Source organism: Caloenas nicobarica, chromosome 6 (assembly GCF_036013445.1).
Source record: "Caloenas nicobarica isolate bCalNic1 chromosome 6, bCalNic1.hap1, whole genome shotgun sequence".
Taxonomy (NCBI): domain Eukaryota; kingdom Metazoa; phylum Chordata; class Aves; order Columbiformes; family Columbidae; genus Caloenas; species Caloenas nicobarica.
Window position 1 is genome coordinate 18,199,498 of NC_088250.1, and position 12,922 is coordinate 18,212,419.

Here is a 12,922-nt window from a genome sequence, read left to right on the forward strand (position 1 = left end):
AGGACATATGTGCAGTTCTTTTTATATAGCATGAAATGTGTATGAATAAGTTTGTGTCTTTCAAAAGCTGCCAAAATAAATTTAAATTCCAGAGACTAATACCACATGTGCTAATGTTTGCATTTGGAACATTAAGGAATATCTGTTTTAAAAAAAAACCATCGAGTCTTCATAATGAATTCCACACAAGTTTTCTTTTTTCTTTCCTAACATACAAATTTTGTATTTAGTTAGAAATAGATATTGCTAAATGCAAAATATTATGCTCTAAAGTATAATACAAGTGATTGTAATTTGAACCAATATAATAAGCATTATAGTAGTTTCTGCTAAGTATCTTATAATTCTTTCTCACTACATTTAAAATGATTGTATGGACCAATACCAGGAGTTCACTGGAGATGCTGGGTAAGTAGAATAAAACTCAAGAGCCAATCTACTCATTGTGGCTGATTAGATTGCTTAATTAAAGAGAAATATATTGAAAATGCTGGGACGATATAGCCAAAGGTGAGGAAACTGCAGCTAGTAGTCATTTGTACATTCAGAGACATCAAGTGTATGAACTGATGTATTCCATGGAAAATTGTTTTATGAGTTTAAAAAAATGCCCTATAATGCTAGAATATTTGCCATGGAGATGGCTGCACATGCTTGTTTACCATGTTTGGCCATGTGCAATAAACAGTTGGAAAATGCTGCGTAGTGGATATATTTATGGCAATATATAATCTGATGACATATCTGCCTTCAGGACACACATGGTTTGAATTAATTTGCTATATAATTAATCATTTTCTATGTGTTAATAAGAGGATGGTAATATAAACAGATTATGCAAGAGAAATCTAACTGTCTAATTCATAAAAAAGTATTAATGTTAAAGGCTGTAACTTTCAAACAAGTTATGTTGTGAAGCAAGTTATGTTGTGTAAATGGGAACAATTCAGATTTAAAATGTTGATATTTTGCTTTTGGAAAAATGACAGACAAGTATTTTTTGTGGAGTTTCCCCTGAAACCTGTTCTTCTTGGTGAAATATATAATAACCAGTACCTTTTGAGTGCTTGCAACCATAACACTATTGTAGTTGTATCACCTGCATTTAACGTATGTTTCATCAGTCTACTTTATCCAGATGTCAGAGGACTTGGTTACAATATCTTGTACCAGATGTAGTTAAAACATAGTTGGATTTTGTGGTGTTTAAGGGGTTTAATAAACTGTCTAACAATGTCCCCAAAGTGTACAAAAAATCTGGATAAAGGCTTTAGAGTTATGAAATCAGATTAATGTCGGATGTACATTCCTTGCACTTACTGTTGGCTGAGGATGAGGCCTACAACCTAAGCAGGCCTAAGTAATTTGCAGGTATTATCAATTTTCATATTCTCTATGAGTGCCATTTCAGAGACTTGTTACTCAAAACATGCAGATAAATGTGTCTGATTGCTTTGCTTTAGTGGGTCCATCTCAAAGAAGTATCGCCTGGGACTCTGTGATTTTGGATTCTAAGTTTAGTCAACCAAGAAGGCTGTACCATTTTGAATACTAGCTGTAGTTGTACCACAGAGTTTCCAATGATAAAAATGATTTCTTATATTTTTGTGTCTATCAGTGTACGATGTTTTATTTAAAAATCAAGAAAGATGCTTGTAACATGTAAATAGACAATATATGTAGCTGGCTATTTCTGTAATTTAAAGTTGCTATTTTATCTAAGCAAGAATTAACTGCTGTTGATGTTCTCATATGGACATGTGCTAACCCTCCACTACACCTGTTGCTTTTATTCCCTCCCTCTTGTGCAGTTAGCTATGGGATTAACTGAATTAGTTATTTTTTTCTTCTGTTCTGTAGTCCTGTGCCCAAACAATGCCTCTGTCTTGCCTATTTTTTTTAGCTTTGCACCCTCTCAAGAGTTTCAGAAAGCAGATTGATGCAATTACACAGCGTATCCCAGTGGAAAAGTAGGACTACTGTGTCAGACCTAGAGCAGTGAGGCAATATTCCAAGCTGACGGCTGGAAGCCACAAATCTTGACCATTATTACAAAAGTTAGGAATACAGAGAAGAGTATTATTAGCCAGTCATGGAGTATTAAATTATACATGACTGCAGCACTGCTGAAACATCAGCCGCCCGCCTAAAGATCTTCCTCCTCTTTGTTTCGTTCACAGCAATGACAAGAGGTGGATTTCCCCATTTTGACCTTTGAGTTAAATCTGCCAATATTGATTTTAAAATCTGCCAACTGTCCATCTTTTGAAGCTGATTTTTTTTTTTTTGAAATCCATATCTGAGATCCCATTTACACTAAAACACAAGCATGTGTGTTTCCAAGTGGTTTACACACATTTTGGCCGTAGGATGCTGAGGGAATTGGCAGTATGTAAGCTGAAAAATGTCTGTACATGTTTCACCTTGTTATTAGGATTTTAATTTAGTGATATTCCAGTAAGAATGGAATGCAAACTTTAGTCCGTTCTAATATGACTTCTGTATGTCTGCAGCAGCAAGCCTCTTTACTGTACCAAAAGCTAATTACTGGACCAAACCAGCTGTCGCTTAATTACTTCTCTGTGAAGGGTAGTGAGGAGAAGGGAATATTTTAGTATTAAATACAGTTTCTTTTGGAATGTGCATGTCCCTACTACATGCTGCTAGGTATTATCTTAGCTTGATAACTGTCTCACAAACCTTCAGTTCCTCACAGCAGGGGCCATATTCCTTTGTTATCTGCATAAATGATGTTAGTATGCCAGAACCCATATTTTTTACCACTGTATGAATACCACCAGTGCAGGAAGTGTCCTCAAACATTACCGAAACTGTCTCAGGCCTTCCTTAGACTTTCCTGGACACTGTTGCTCTTCCTAGTGCTCTGTGAGTGTTCCTGCTTCTGCTGAGGACTGTATAGGAAATTTGCTATGTAAAAACTGTAGGACTGCCACCTTATTGCGTCTAAATTACAATTCAGTCTTGTAAGGTCACAGTCTAGGTAGGATGATTTGAAGAGTAGACCAGAATTCTATCTTTGCTGTGACAATCAGCTGTGCTTTAACCATTCTGGGAAGAACTGCATTATAAGAAAAATTCAAATACATAATTGCTCATTGTTACTTCCTGGGGAGGAGGCAGGGGGAAACCCTATGTGTTTATGTGTTTCATACTGCCTTCATACTGCAGAATTTGAATACCTTTTTTTTTTAACTACTGGCAGATTGGTTATGACTTCAGCTGTGGTAATTGAGGATGTTTTCTAACATCCCATGATTTAACATGTTGGATTGTGAATTGAAGCAGCTGAAGTATAGGCCCACTTTTGCCTCTCCTTACTGTTTTCTGAAGATGGTAACCTCCAGCAGGGGAGGTACGAGACAACAGGCAGTGTGCAAATGACTTAAGTCTCTGCAGCTGTTGGCTCATTTCTATTCTGGTGCCACACGTTGTTATCAGTAATTTGTGACATTCATCAGAAGAGAAAAGCAATGTTTTTTTCATTAGAAAAAAACCCCTGTGTGTATGTTTTTCCTGTTTTTGTAATGTGTGTGCTACCATTGCAGTTAAGCTGAATGTTACAGTATTAATGCAGTTTGTTTTATTACTTTGGGAATACTGTCCTAGCAGTTACTGCTCAACAGAGTCAAGGTGAGGCACAGCAAGGAAAAAAAGGGTCATTAGCTCCTAGCTAATCAGAAAGAAAACCTTTTAAAAAAATTCTCTTGTTCTTAAAATAATATATAGCAGAGGAAAATTATATAAGAAAGAAAGGGCTTGATGAATTTAGTAGTGGGAGGTTACAGAAAGAAGTAAACCCCTTTGTTTTCTTTCTATATACATGATTGATGAATTTCAGACTGTGGACTTTTCTGTGATTGTATTTACAGATAAGGTAATTGATAATAGTTCAGCTGGAATTAGTATCAAATTAGAGCACACAACAACAGAATAAACATTTGACTCCATATAGAGTTTGCTCAAATATATTTATGTAATAGGCAAAAGTATTACCACCAAAGCTTACATCGATTTTTCTAGTGATATGTCTCAGCTCATAAAATTTGAATTCCGAGCTGCATTCTTCCACAATCTGGAGTTGTTTTGTTTCCAAGTTTGCTTTCTGATCTCTCAATAGACATTGCCTTTTACTTTATTTTTACTCGTAAGTGAATTGAAGCCTTGCGCCTTTTGTATCTTCCCTTTATTTTCAATTTTTGATTGGCTCTTCCATTTTATCATCTGTTTTAAAAATATGTTGTAAAATTTTTAAGTTCATCGTAATTTTATTTTTATATTTATGATCAGTATTTTTCTTCAGTCTTTACTTCTTATTTAAAATGAGATGGCTGATACGGCACAAAGTAAATGTAATTAAATGTTAATAAGTAATGATTATAATAAATACATTTTTCTTGCAATGCCACGTTAGTATTTTACTCCGAGGTCTGAATCTTGGACTTTTATTATTGTACACAGATTTCTAATCCTCACACAGCCTTTCACTGCAGTCAGGCCTTGGTAAAGAAGGAGTCCTTCTTTACAAAACGGATTGGATGACGAGGATCCAGATTATTCCTGAATGATGGATCTAAATTTTTTGATTTAATAATAATGATGATATGACTTAATGTATCAGTTCTCTTGCAAAGTAAAATATTTTGAGCCACAAATTCAATCCTATTTGTTGAAATAATTATTAATTCAAGATATGACCAAAAATCAAAGTTCACTGTGTTTGTTTCTTTTGATATTTCATTCCTAAACCATGTAACATTTTTCTTCATTTTGACCATGTCCAGCTGGACTGGCAAACTGAAATGCTAGTTCTAAGAGTACAATTTGTATTTTACTAATAAAGGTGGTGGTTTATGTGTGACATAATATTTGAAACCATCTCCTCATACATAGATTAACTACTTAAATAGATTAAGCAGGGTCAGATGTAAATTCTTGTATATTTTGGCAAGCACCACAAGCAAGGTACATATATGCTATACTACAGCATTTCTTTATTTCTTTGGGAAGAATCAGCATTAGGGATATCAAACCTGAATCTCTTTTGCAAAGGAAGACATGAAATACTTTTGCCGCTATTACAATAGTATTACCTGAAAGAATATTGGTTTCCTGAGTATGAACTATTTGGGTTTGTAGTACTAAGGCTCTCATTCAACCAACTTTGGAGTCAGTTTGATACGAAGTTGTAATATAGGTCTCTTACTAGACTTAATATGTACTAGCTTTGAAGAAAGTGTTGCTATATTCCTAAAAAGAGGATGAACCTTTCTTGAAAGTATTGTTATAAACAATACATTTGTTAAATAAACCTCAGATGGTGACACATACACTTGTTTTAATCCCCAAACAGATTTGTATACAATTTAAAGCAGTGAAAATTACTGGTCTAGCTTTGTGAGTGACTGATTTTTTTCTTTTCCACCATTCCACATATAAATACTGAGAAGCTTGGCATAAAGAATGCAGCCTGGGGCATACCCCATAAAACTTACAATGCAATTAAATGAGCAATTTCTACTGGAAATAAAATGGGTATGTTGAGTAGAATATGAATTAAACCAAGCAAGAACAGAGTCAGACAACCTTTCATAGTACTCCAGGCTCTTCAAAAGAACCCCCAGGGTCAGCAGTACCAAATGCAGCTGACAGGTCAAGGCCAATCAGTAAAGAAAGATAACTGCAGTTTGCAATGAAAAGCAGGTCATTCCAAATTTTGATTAATGTAGTCTCAATGCTGTAGTATCCACTCGAGTGGGTTAGCAAAATAAAGACAGATAGCAGTGGATTAACTCTAACACTTCTTTATTATGCTGCAGCTGTTAGAAGCTTCTCTGCTGCATTCACTAAAAGAGGTTTTCTCCAATTTATGATCCTTCATCTCACGTTGCTGTCTGTCCTGAATTCTGTGGAATTGACTTAGTTACAAGGGGCTGCCCTGTTGACTATTTACAGGACTACCAAAATGACCTCAAAACAACTTTGGAACAAGGCAAACCCACCATGTTCCTAACGTTATTATTAGTTCACGTTGGCAGCGTGTTTATTCTGTGGAGCATATATGGCAAAAAGGTGTCAGCTCCCATGGCTTTGTTAAAACGCTAGGGGTGACTAATTTGTTGTTTATTGACAGCTTTTTTTGCACAAAACAAAGACTCAAAATCTTTGGCTACAGAGTGAACTTTGCAAGTGTAGCTTGCCAGTGGCAAGAATCTGAGGAGTCCACATACCATGAAGAAATGTTGCCATGTAAACTTTCCTTTTATGAAAGAACAAATGTGATCCTAATCTGTGTTCCTTAGATGGCATTTTTGAAGAGAAAGAAGTACCCTCTTAATTGTTCTTTTCTGTTCCAAGATAAAATTAGCAAATAAGTGTTTGTATGCATACTGTCCAACAGTCTTCCAAATCAATCTGTTAGAACTGGTTGCATCATTTTAGCCAACAGCACTTTCATGACGTCAGTGATGATCCTGGGAGCACAGGTGCAGTCTGTGCATGTCATCTCCTCAGCTCTGGTGTGCAGGAGCTCCTTTTTGCTCTGCTGTGCAGCTGGACACAGGGCAGTACTTAAAGTGGGCTGGAGACTAGCCTGGCAGTGGTACTGTAGGATGCAAATTGTATCATGTATGGCACTGCTATTCAAAGTGTACATCTTCTCTCTGGTCCTATGGAAGACTGTAAAAAGGAATATGTGTAACTTTATGCGCTATACTGTTTAATGATGCCACAGCCAAAATAGCAGGGTTCTGTTGAGCTGCCGGCTGTTACTAATACAGAGATCTTGTCTGTATGTCCCATCTTTCAGAGCGACTTTGGTTGGACAGCCACACAGAGCCTGCCCTATAACAGGAGAAAGCTTTAATTTCTTTTTAGGGAGGATGTTATTACGTTATAGAAGTATTTCAGTGTCTATTCAGACCACAGCTGACAGATTGGCCACAAATACAATGTATTTGTACATTAACAGTGCTCAGCTATTGGTATTATATGAACATTTATGGGTTTCCTTGTCCCACCTGTAAATAAGTATAAAATTCATAGACAGTTTGCAACAGTTGCCTGATATTTTTTTTTTTTTTTTTTTTTTGGTCTCTTCTGAGGCTGAGCAGTAGATGACTACCTTTTAACTCCCCTGCTTTGAACTTTGTGTGTGTGTCTGGATGTGTGGGGCTGTGTGCCAACACATATCTCCAGTCAGCCCATCATGACTAGTCTGAAAGAATGAGAGCAGAACATGGCAGTGAAGTCTGTTGCGATGTCTGATCCGTTACCATCGGAGAATGGAAAATGGGTCTCTGCCTCTTAGGGCATCAGTCTCCAGCAGCAGACAATGGAAGCGGCAGGCTCTAATGAGAAAAGGGAAGCCAGCGAAGGAGACAGGCTCTGTGAAATTTATTAGCCCATGCAATAAAGCTGCTTCTTTGGGAATGAACCTGAAGTGGCCTCTGAGTTTATTTGGGATAAAAAGCCCCGTAAGGGAGGCAGTTTATTTGGGTTCATCCTCTTCTTAATCCAAGATATTGACCTCTACGATCTCCCAGCCAGTAGCAAAAATATCAGACTCTCCCATCTGTGCACAGTACCGTTTATTTTCATCTAATAAAAACGAGCTCTGAATCTGTTAACTATTATCCATTTCCCTTTGCAGGATGTATCTTACCAGTCATTGTTGACAATATTGCTATCAGACTCATTTTAGTTTATAACCCCAACTATTTCTCATTTGCTTTGAATAATGGTTTTCTGTTGAAAATTAGGTAGCTGTCTTGTTAATTAGTAAGATATAAACGAGACACATCACTACATTTTTTAAGCTGTGGTGCCAGCTAGTGGCGAAAGATGATAGACAGCATCTCAAGCTTGACATTTACGTAAGTGTACAGTATATTTTTATTTGCATCATGATATGGTGACATTAAGTTTTATTTGTCAGTTATCATTACTTTGTGACAAAAAAGGCAAAATAAAACCAGCAGCTGCTATCATTTTCCAGTCAGATTTTAATTGAGTGTTGTTTATTTGAAACCTTCCTGCCATTATTGATGGAGTAATTGCATCATTCATCAGGCTATTTGCCAGTGAAGTCTTTTAGTCCTTAGTTTCTCATGTGTGAACATCAGTTCTTATGCATTATGGACCTGTAGGTGCTCTTTTACTTTGCTAGAAAACTGAATTTCTTTAAAAATGCAGTAGAATTTAGTTGTTAGCAGTAAAAAGATGCTTAGATGCTTTATGCAATTGATTAATTTATGAACACTGAGGAGAGCTCTAGTGTGGCAAATACAGGGTAAAACTCTGATTATATTTACTTGTAACTGATGCACTACACTAAAGTGAAAATCCTGTATATTGTTAACATGTGAAGAAAATTCAAACAATTCACGTGCATTATCTGTACTCAAATAATCTCACAGCAGAAAATAAAAATAAGCAAACCTTAAGAACATTTGTGAAGAAATGTAAAAAGATTTTTTTTTTAATGTTTTTTTGAACAACGGGTCATTGACAGGCCATCTTTTCTAGTTTAATTAAGCAATAACTGATCTCAGTGAGGTTGTGGAAGGTTCTTGAATAATAATAAATAAAACCAGAAGATGAAGCATTTCTTTCATTAAATAGTAGGAGCTGTTTATAACTCTATTACTTACTGCTAAAATCAATTATTATTACTAATACTCTACAAGTAATTTATAACTGAAGGCATACTGAAGGTTGTAAAGCAGAACTTTTCTTTTTAAATGTCAGACATAGCCATGAAGGTCAGCTATTGTGAATAAGGACACCTCAGATGAACACACTTGTAATAATATTTGTGAAGATAGATCTAGTGTTAGTGACAGCTGCAGGCAGTAAGCAGAGCTGTCACAGTCTTACTTCCGATCAAACGCATATGACTACACTGGTGCAAAAATACAGGGAGGTTTATAATCCAAGGAAACGGAATGATTTTTGTATAAGATGTAATCATCTGATTTAGACACACAAGCAATTTATTTTAAAAAGATGCTTGAGATATTAACCTATGCAAGAAATAGTCTCCTGTTATGAAAATAAATTGTATTTCAATAGGCATGAAAGAATTTCAAGGGCCCATGGTGCATGTTTGGTTCTTTGCATGTAACTACTTGAAATATACTGTCATATTTTCATCATGTACTTCCTTTTTGTCCACTTCCCATAGACAATGTATTTGTGACAGATGTGCACTTTCTGTTTTTTTCATGTGCTATTATGAGACAGTTGTTTTAATTTAATACTACAGGGAATATTTACGTGGAGAAAGTTATGTCTCTTAAAATATTAAAATGCAAGTACAAATCTTAACTGATTTCTTTTAACTGTGGGTTTTATAATGTCCTTCATGCTCTTTCCTTATTTATCACTTAAATGAGTTGGGATAGTCTGCAAATTGGTAGTCTCTTGACATTTACGTAACTGTTGATTCAATAAGGTTTTAGTTTTTCAGCGAACTTATCATGTCTTGCCCAGACATGACAGTTGCAGAAAATTAGGTGCATGCTTTGAATTTCAGAGCAACTAATGGCATTCTCCAGCTTCAGTTTTCTCTTCTTGGTGCTTTAAATTAAATAATTGTCCTTTAACGTCCTACTGGTATGTAACTGAAACACCATATTTATGCTACAATATTTTATTTTATTGGAACTCCACTGTCATGAAAAAAAAAGTCACTTATTTGGACTAATGACTATAGTGCTGTCAGCATTGACATTAAATTGCCAAGATATTTGACTTCCAAACACAATAATGTGGAGTTCAATGGTCTAAACACAGTGACTAATATTTATTATGTTGAAATATCCATTTGGATTGGCAGTCCTTTAGCTATCATGGCAAATTTATTTCTTGTCCAGAATGAATACTCTATGCAGAAGACAGAAATGATGCAAAAAGATTCTTCTAAAAAACATTTTAAAACATATTTTTAAAATTATTTTGAGGTTTATTTTTCACATGCTTACTTGGTAAGATATAAATGTAACAGTTTCTTTACTACTGTAGAACACATCTTGTTATAATAGTACTGAGACAGTATACACAGTGTATTCTAAACTGGATACCCTTGTGCATCTCATAAAGCTCTCTGAAATTTATGCATTTATAAATCTCTATAATAGATTAAGCTCAGCGGACTTAGAAGAATCCAGATTTTAAGCATAAACCTTGATTTTTAAAAAAGAAAAAAAACCTGTCTAAATTGAGTTGTCATGTAATTCCTTTGCATCCGTCTACTGATGTTGTGTTGGGACTGGATTTGATACTATGGCTGATGAAGGGGGGAAAAAAGAGATTCACAATATTCTTGAAGTCAAAAGGAATGTGTTTGGAAGGCCCTCTGGCAAAACAAAAAGCTGCTTTACAATTTACAAAGAGCTACCAGGTTTGAGTACCTGGTGGTGGCGTTTTCAGCCCTTCCCTCAGAACACTGGTGCTGGAGCTCTCCACAGAGCTCTGCGTCAGAAGATGTAGTGGCCCTGTATGGGAGTTGGCCACATCTGTCAGGGAACTGCTGCAGATGGTTCAACTCATCAGCTGACAGAACTCCTGGCAAACATCATCCAGGAGTGCAGGGACCTCACTTGGACTAAATGCTAAGCTCGCCTCTTGTTCAGTGCCATGACATTTTCTGCAAAGTAAGATCCTTAACCATTTCTATTGGACCCTGGATACACTTGAAGGTAACCAGTCTGCAAACCTGTTTTATACAATTTGCAAATGTGAAAAATTTAAATTAATACTGGTTGCAGCATTACAAGTCCACCCAAGCAGTGTCTCAAGCATAGCTCACAGTATCTTTTACATTTTGGCTATATCTGATATTAGTATGTCTCTGTAATGATGTCACAACTGTGACACAATAAACTCCAATGCATTTCTGATATACATATTATACGTTTGAATTTGTAAAACTTTTGCTTTAATATCAAGTTCATATTGCTTTGTGTGCAGTCACTCATGCAGAGTTTACCTTACTTTTATCTACCTTTCTTCTTGTTACTTGATGTTTCTAGCAAAGTTGTGACATTTATGTTGGTGTTGTTGGCAGCAGAGCGATTACAGCAGGTGTGGTTCACAGTTAACTTCTGCAACAGAGCCGGCAGAGGGAGCGTACATGTCAGTGTTTTGTAGTACTTGCAGATTTTGGCCAGTTTTTTGTCCTGTTTTTGCAAATACATGTATTTTTAATATATGTGGTTGTTATATACGACAGCATGGCCAAATGTTTGTGCTCTAGAAGTGCAGTAACTGTGGAGAAAAGCTGAGCTGTCTGCTGGTTTACGATTATAAAATCAGCTTTGACTTTGCAAAGACTGCATATATCAGTCTGTGTACTGCGAGTAATGATTTGGACAGAGGTTTTTTGGGCCCTGGAGAGAAGAGAATTTCCTCAGAAAAAACCCTTCTATTATGCCACAGAATACACTATCTTTAGAAAACCGACAACATAAATTTAAGGACAGGTTAAAATGACTTCACACACTTGCAAGGTCAAGCCCTTAATAAATCACTATACGCATTGTGTGCAGTTCACCTGTGTGAAACAGGCTTGAAAAGGTTGTTCTGGTTTCAGCTGATGTCTGGAGATACATTTTGTGTGTGTACAAAATACACTATGCAAAGACTTCTTTTTTGGTTACATGTAAATGCATAGACTCTTAGAATGAGAAATTGCTCTGAAATCACCCTCACATTTATAGTAATTGTGTCTTGGGTGGGCCTGCTCCCAAAGTTGACAGGAATTTTATATAAAGAAGTGTCAGGCTAGAAGGGTGTTTTTTTGTACAATCTTACGTTTGTTTAAACAACACAGTGAATTAAGTATTCCTTTGTAAATTCTGTTGTTTGCGTCATCATTTAAACTTTTTTTTTTTTTTTTTTTTAAATTTAGCATTATTACACTATGTGCTTGGTTAAGCCAGGAAGGGTTGATTATCATTAAAGTGTTATTTATTTCTATTTTATTAAGCCCCTTTTTACATTCATGTTACAGGTTAATTTATACTTTTATTTCATGCACTACTTGGCTTTACTGATTAATATGCCCCATGGCATTCAATAAAGCCAGGCAGTGGAGGAAATAAGAGTGGTATTAATTTCTAACATTGCTATAAATTTACCTTAATAAAACTAGTTCAATAACACTGCAGTAGTAATACAATGGATGCTTCCAAATTGTTAGCAAAGACACAACTGAAAGAACAACCCATTTTTTTCTGGAATTTAAGAATGCTGTGCCGTCTTTTTACTAGTGTTCAAATTAGACTACTTGTTATAATACCGAGTGCTGTTACATAGTGTTCTAAATAGCGGTATATATTTTTCAAAAAGAACTATTTTACTTAGTCAATCAGTTCAATCAGATGCGGGTAAATCCTTTGGATCCTTTCAAATGCTTTGCAGATTTTCGTGGCCACTGTTACTTAACAGACTGCCTAAAACCATATTTTAAAATATCAAAGAAAAAAGAGAAAATTCTGGAGGATAAGGGCAAACAGCAAACAAGGAAAAAATAGAACAATGGATTTTCTTTTTAGTAGTAAAATAACAACTATTGATTTATGTTTTCCAATATTTTCCATTGATTTACATATTGATTTGTAGTAGAGTAAAATTCTCAAGAAACAGAGATAGGATTGGTGAATGTTAGTTTTAGGTCTATGAACCACTCACTATAGTGGAAATATTTTTGCTATATTTAATTTTTTAACTACTAACTATGATAGCTGTAATTTTTTCAGGTCTAGATTGTGAAATCTTTCTAGTGTGAAATTCTTAAGTAATCTTTGCCCATGCAGCAGCTAGCTGTGACAATCTTTATCTCATGCCCGCATTCCTTTCTTGCTCAAACTTGTATTGCCTTAACTGAAAATTTTGCTCAAGA